The 7,760-nt window shown below is 35.9% G+C and overlaps 1 pseudogene; it reads right to left on the bottom strand.

The window, feature by feature from the left end:
* Positions 1-1,196: 1,196 nt before the first annotated feature.
* The window catches only part of LOC102825838, a 17,817-nt pseudogene continuing 11,253 nt past the window's right edge, over positions 1,197-7,760 (bottom strand).

Here is a 7,760-nt window from a genome sequence, read left to right as displayed (position 1 = left end):
TTTTTTTTTAGTTTTTATAAAAATTATTTATTGTGAATTGATTGATAGTTTTCATGGGAGAACATCGGTTTTACACTCAACATTTCATTGCTATGATTACAGTCTCCTCCATGCATCATCATTCAACAGTATTTGCTTCTATTCACTCTGGGTTTTTTTTTGTTTGTTTGTTTGTTTTTTGCTTGTTGGGGGTGGGGGAAGATGTACACAAAGACACTCAGGAATATGAAATTGTTTAAACAACCAAAGGGCACAGTTTTCAAGCCTGCCTCCTGGCCACCAACACTCAGTCCCTCTCTTTCCATGAGTGTAGAGTCCTCAGCTGCTTCCTCTCTCCATTTCCTCATCTCTGCCTCCATCTCTGGTATAGCTGCTTCTCTGGATGCTGTTGTTGTGACGTGACATCAAGTCAGTTCTGACGCATAGTGACCCTGTATAGGGTTTCCGAAGAGCAGCTGGTGATCTTGAACCACCGACCTTGCAGTTCAAATGGCTTTGTAGTCTGGTGCATTAACCCACAGCACCACAACAGGACTCCCGTTTCTCTGGATGGGGTCCCACATTCCACTCATGCTCTTCTCCCTTGATGGTCCCAGAGTCTTCTGCTCCTGGACTGTAAGATTAACTACTCCTCCCTTTTTCTTATAAAACTTCTACCTTGGGAGTTGTGATAGTCACAATTATGATAACATTCACTATTGAATCCTAAGAATCTTATACCCATCTCTTTTCACCAGACCCATCTTGATGAGATGAAAACTATTCAGTGGGGACTCTACCTTCTCCCTCACACTATTAAACTAAACTCTTAAAAACTTGTAACTCAGTCACTTTGTGCCGTTATCACCCCCTCATTTTAGGTAGCTAGTGTCTAAGTTGCCTGTCACTATCTACCCTGTATACAGATGGGATAGGATTGATACTTGATGTGAAGACTCCTTCCATTTCAGTTGTTTTTTTGAGCTACTACATCCATAAGTATAGGTCAAGTTTCTCAAACTGTAGCAATTTACACTCATTTCCTTTATCAAAAATAAATAAATAAATAAATAACCCAGAATGAACAAGTTTCAAAATGCATAGTGTTCTGTGCCTGAGTCCATTTCCTTTAAATTCTGAAAGAATAAAGTGGTAAGAAAATAAGAAAAACATTCCTGCTGCATTCTCAGATCTTCCCCACTGTGCTGGTAAATGCTCTACTCTGGCATGCAAGGACAAGGACGGAGGTGATCCTCTATGGTGCCTACTGCCCAGCGCGTGAGCTGCTCCTATGATAGGTAGAGGCAGATGCTGCATATTTTGAAGATTGTAGATTTGTTTTTGGAACCTGTCAATGAAGAGTAAGACTGACTGGTTAAGATTGTTGACAACAATTTCAGTCTTGTCCTTGTGGCTCAGTACATGCAGAATCTGTTTCTCCTAGTCACTGTGATGAAACTCAAAGTTGGGCTGAACAGGCCTAAAAGGCTCATCAGATTCCTTCCCCTAGAAAATAGGAGACAGACAAGTTTTCAATGTCATTCTGAGGCCAAGGAATGAAATCCATCTCCTGACTACAGACAATTACATCCTTTCTCCTAGACTGGTATTGAGAGCATGGAGCTGTACCTCATCCGTCTCTATGGAACTTTCCAAGGAATCGCTGGAATCTTGCACAACTTTCAGAATATTTTCTTCATAATTATTTGTCATGATTGTTATAACTTCAGATACTTCAAAAAGTGTTGTTTTTTTCTTCCTTTTGAATACAAAGGCAATATACATCTTGAAGTCAAACTGGTCAGGTGGAGATTCTTTTTTCTTTCTAACCTGAGCACATTGTCTGTTCAGAACTTGTTTCTTCTGGGAGTTAGAAATACAGGTGGTACTAAAGCCTGTGGAAATTAACACTAAACAATGGGCACTTTTTTAATTAAGATTCAAGTGCAATAGAACCAAATGATTTTTCTACCTACTAATATGACTGAATAGCTAAAATCATGACTGTAATTCAAAACTGCACCTTCTGGAAATATTAGTGGACTGTCATAATACAGGGTCAAGAAACAAAAGCTCTTGTCCAGTCATGTTTGGACAATAAGTCCATTTGGGGTCAGATGGGATCAGGGAAAGGAGGGATGGAAAGAAAGAGAAGAAAATACTTGAACTAAGTTTTTGTTTCAATAAACTGATGTAGCCCTGGAGGTACTCACTCATCTAGGGCCAAGAAATTTGGAAGACATCTACCAGGCCAACAGACTGAGAGTGATCCATATTTGTGACTGTTTCGAAGAAAGGTGATCCAATAGAACATGGAAATCATTGAAAATATCATTAATATCATGTGCAAGTAAAATTTTGTTGAAGATAATTTAAAAATGGAGTATAGGTGTGATGCTGTAGGATAAGCACTGAACTGCTAACTGCAAGATTAGTGATATAAACCCACCAACCACTCTTTGGAAACCTTATACAGAGTTGTTATGAGTTGAAACCAACTTGATGTCACTTAACAGCACCAATTCAGAAACAGTTGTAGCAGTACATCAACAGGAAGCTACCTATTCAGAAGAAGATAAGGAACAAGGAGTATAATTGCTAATGTCAGATAGATCTAGGGTCAAAGCAAAGAATAACAGAAAGAAGTTTACTTGTGTTTTATTGACTGTGCAACGCATTTGACTCTGTGGATCCTAACAAACTATGGGCAATATTGAGAAGAATGGAAATGTCAGAACACTTAATTGTGCTATTGAGGAACCTATACATAGACCAAAAGATAGTGGCTCAAAGAACACAGCAAGGGAATACTGAATAGTTTAAAATCAAGAAAGATGTGCATCAGAGTTGTATCCTCTCATCATACTTATTGGTGAGTGATGTGGCTGTGTAGGATAAGTGTTGTACAGCTAACCACAAGGTCAGTGGTTCAAATCCACCAGCAGCTCTGAAGGAGAAAAATGAGACTTTTTGTTCCTTCAAAGATTTACAGTCTGGGAAATATTATACAGGATTGCTATGAGTCATACCTAACTCAACAACACTTAGCAATAGAAACATTCAATCTGTATACTGAGAAATAAACTGAGAAGTTGGACTATATGAAGTAGAACATGGCATCAGGGTTGGAGGAAGACTTGTCAACAACCTGCAATAGGAATATGGCAAAATCTTCCTTATAGAAGGTGAAGAGGACTTTAAATATCTACTGATGAAAATCAAAGAATACAGCCTATAGTATGGATCACACCTCAGTATAAGGAAAACGAAAATCCTTAACAACAGTACCAATAAATAACATCATGATAAAAAAAGAAAAGACTGAAGTTATTAAAGACTTCACTTTGCATGGATACACAAACAGTGCTCATGGAAGCTGCAGTCAAGAAATCAAACGATGTATTGCATTGGGCAAATCTGCTGCAAAATATCTCTTTAAAGAGTTAAAGACCAAAGATATCACTTTAAGGATTAAGGTACACCTAACCCAAGCCATGTTGTTTGCAATGGTCTCATATATGTGCAAAAGGAATATAATAATGAATTGAGAAGACTGAAGAAGAATTGAATTATCTGAAGGAAGCATATAGTGTTGGTGTTGGTGATGAATAATGAAAGTACCATGGACTGCCAAAATAACAAACTCTGTCTTGGAAGACTCACAGACAGAATGTTCCTTGGAAGTAATGATGGCAAGATTTTCATCTCTTAAACTTTGGATATAGTATCATGAGAGGCCAGTCCCTAGAAAAGGACATCCTGCTTAGCAAAGTAGAAGCAAATAGAGAAAGACCCCCATGAGATGGGCTGACAACATGACATCAGTGGCTGCAACAAGGGGTCTAAACACAACAAACAATTGTAAGGATAGCGTAGCACTGAGTAGCATTTCCTTGTGTTGTCCGTGCAGATGGTTTCTATGATTCAGAACCAAATGGATGGCACCTAACAACAAGTTATAAGTATGTGCAATTTGTTCCTTTGATCTCTGAGTAGTATTCCCATTGTATCTTTATACCACAATTTGTTGATCCAAAAACCAAACAAAAGATTGAATTTAATTTACAATTTTGAGTTACTTTGAATGAAACTTTTCAGTATATTTAATAAAAAGTCTTTTTATGGATATGTATTTTTTTATTTCTCTTGGATAGACTCCCAGGAGTGACATTATTGAGTCATCTTGTATGAGTAATTTAAAAAATAACCTTGTGAAAGGAAAATCATGTGGGAAGAATATGACTTTCCCTTCTCATCAGCAATGTACAAGTTTCAGTTGATTCACATTCTGAACAAAACTTTCTAACCCTAGGGCAGCTTTGATTATTTTTATTTTCCATACAATCTGTTGGGTATATCAAGATAGTTTAATCTTAATAATACCAGACATCACTTTTTTCTTACATGGTTCATTGATTTTGTGGTTTATGTGTAAAATCCTTGTCTAATTCAAAGTTGCAACGATTTTTTTTCTATGTTAATTTTTTCTTGACATTTTTATTTTATAGTTGTAGCTCTTACTCTTGCCATTTTTATATCTATTTTGAGAAAAGTTCTGCATACAATGTGAGGTAAGCATTGACATTTTATCCAATATCCAATAGCTCCAGGTCCTTTTGTTGAAAAATACTATTTTTTCTTTATTAATTACTTTGCCATTTTGTTGAAAATTAATTGACCTCATATTTAGGCTTATTTCTGGATTCAATTCAGTTTCACTGATGTATTTTATGTCCTTAGGCCAGTGCCACACTATCTTGTTTTAAATTTACTAACTTTGTAGTACATTTAAATTATGTATGGGACCTACAATTCTTTTTGTTTTAATTGTTATAGGTCATTTAATTTCCTTGTAAATTTTAGAGTATGCTTTTCAATTTTAGAAAAAAGTCTGCCAAGACTTTTATTCAAATTGCATTGAATTTATAGGTAAATATGGGGAAAATTAACACCTTAATAGCATTTATATTTCATTCATGAACATCCTCAATTTGTTGGGTGGGGGAGGGTTGGTGCTGCTGAGTCAATTTCTAACTCACAGTGACCTAATGTGATACTGTAGAACTATCACAGAGAGTTTTCTTTACTGTAAAATTTATAGGAACAGATAACTAGGATTTTCTTCTGTGGAGTGGGGTAAGGTTCTAACAGCCTTTCAGGTAACTGCCACCAAGAATTCTTACCTTTAACTTGTTGTTGTTGCTGTTAAGCACTTTTAAGTTGTTTCTGACTCATAATGACTCTGTAAAGTACTTCTAAGGAAGTTTGACTGGTAGGTTTGAACCGCTGAACTTTTGGTTAGCGATCTAGTGTTTGTTCTACAATGCCACACCAGAACTCTATCTTAAATTTAGGACTCATTTCATTTTTATTCAGCAATATTTTATAGATTTTAATTTATAGATATTGAACATATGATAACAATATCATGAAGTATTTACATTCTTAATATTAATGTAAATAAAAGCTATTTCATTTATATCTTCAGTTGTTTGTTGTTAAAAAACAGAAACACAATAGATTTTTTTATAATGATTTGAAATCTGAGATCTTGTCAAATTACTTAGCTATTGCTTCTACTATAAATTCTTAAGGATTTCCTGTATTTGAGTTATCTGTGGATAAAGGCAGTATTACTTAATTCTTTTTAAAAATTAATTATTTGTACATATAATTCTTACTGCATTAGTAAGCACCTACTATGCAACATTGCATGGAATGGAAAATTGCCTAGTCTTTCCAATATTTATAATTTTCAATGGAGGAAACATTGTCTTCCACCATAAAGTATGGTGTTTGTAATAGATACTTTGTAAATGCTGTTGATAAATTTGAGAAACGTCCTTTCAATTCTATCTTGCCCATCAATTAGACTTTGTTGTATTAGGTGGTATGGAGTCAATACTTACTCATAAGTGATCCTATGCACCATAGAATGAAACACTGTCCAGTCCTGCATCAATCTCACAATCGTTCCTGCACTTGAGACCATTGATTCTGCCACTGTGCCAATCCATCTCATTGGGGGGTCTTCTTCTTTTTCTCTGACACTCCACTTTACCAAATGATATCTTTCTCCATGGACTGCTCCCTCCTGATAATATGTTTGAAACATTAGAGATGAAGTCTGGCCATTTGACTTCAAAGGTGCATTCTGGCCATGCTTCTTCCAACACAAATTTCTTTCTACTTCTGATAACCCATGGCACTTCCAGTATTCTCTTCCAAAGCCATAATTCAGTGCATCAATTGTTCTAGGGTCTTCCTTTCACTGTCCAACTTTCTCACATGCATATGAGGTTTGAGTCAGGTGCACCTTACTCTTCAAACTGACATCTTTGCTCTTCAACACTTTAACGAGGTCTTGTGCAATAGATTTGCCAAATGCAGTACATCATTAGATGTCTTGAGTTGTTGATGAGTGTTGATGGTTGATCTGAGCAAAATGAAGTTTTTGAAAACTTCAATCATCTCTTCATTTATATAGATGTTGTTTACTTGTCCAGTGGTGAAGATTTTTGTTTTCTTTATATTGAGGCGCAACCTATACTGAAGGCTGTAGCAATTAATGTTCATCAGTAAGTATTTGAATCCTCTTCACTTTCAATAAGCATATTGTTGTGTCATCTGCATATCACAGGTTGTTAATGAGTCCTCCTCTAATCCTTATGCCATATTCTTCATCATATAATCCAACTTCTCCAAGTATTTGCTCAGCATACAGACTGAATAAGTATGGTGAAAGAATATAACCCTGGTGCAAACCTTTTCTAATTTTAAACCATTCAGTGTTCCCTTGTTCTGTTCGAACATCCACCTTTTCATCTATGTACAGGTTCCTCATGGTACAATGAAATGTTCCAGAATACTCATATTTCACAATGTTGTCCATAGCTTGTCATGATTCACGTAATCAAAAGCCTTTGAGTAATCAATAAAGCCCAAGCAAACATCTTTGCTGTACTCTCTGCTTTCAGCCATGATCCAGTGATCCTAGTTACCTGTTCTAGTTACAATGATCTTAGTTACATGTCCTCATGTGAATCTGGCTCTATCTAACCTTTGGCAGTTTTATCTCAATGTATGATTGCAGTCATTCTTGTTTTATCTTTAGCAAAATTTTGTTTGCATGCAATCTTAATTATATTGCCTGATTATTTCTGAATTCCATTGGGTCACCCCTCATTGAAATGTTCGCAAATATGGATCTCTTAAAGTCAATTGGCCAGGTATCTGTCTTCCAAATTTTTTGGCATAGATAAGTGACTCCAGTGCTTCATCAGTTTGTTGAAAATTTTCCATTCGTATTCCATCAATTCCCATGGCCTTGTCCTTTGCCAATGCCTTCAATACACACAGGATACCTTCAGTATCATTGGATCTTAATCATACGCTACCTCTTAAAATGCTTGAGAATTGACCATTTCTTTTTGATACAGTGACTGTATTCCTTCCATCTTTTTTTTGATGCTTTCTGCATCATTCCATATTTTGCCCATACATCTTTCAATATTACAAATAGAGACTTGAATTTTTTCTTCACTTCCCTTAGCTTGAGAAATGCTGAGCATGTTCAACCCTTTTGGTTTTCTAACTTCAGATCTTTGCACATTTATTTATAATGTTTGACTTTGTCTTCTTGTGCTGGCCTTTGAAATTTTCTCTTCAGCTCTTTTACTTCTTCATTTCTTCTATATATTTTTAAGGAGCTCTGGTAGCGTAGTGGTTATAAATTGGACTGCAAATCTTAAAGTCAGCAGTTCGAAACTACCAGCTGTTCC

This window comes from Chrysochloris asiatica, unplaced genomic scaffold (assembly GCF_000296735.1).
Source record: "Chrysochloris asiatica unplaced genomic scaffold, ChrAsi1.0 scaffold00328, whole genome shotgun sequence".
NCBI lineage: Eukaryota > Metazoa > Chordata > Mammalia > Afrosoricida > Chrysochloridae > Chrysochloris > Chrysochloris asiatica.
Note: the sequence above shows the minus strand (reverse complement) of the source record. Positions and strands in the feature narration are given on the sequence as shown.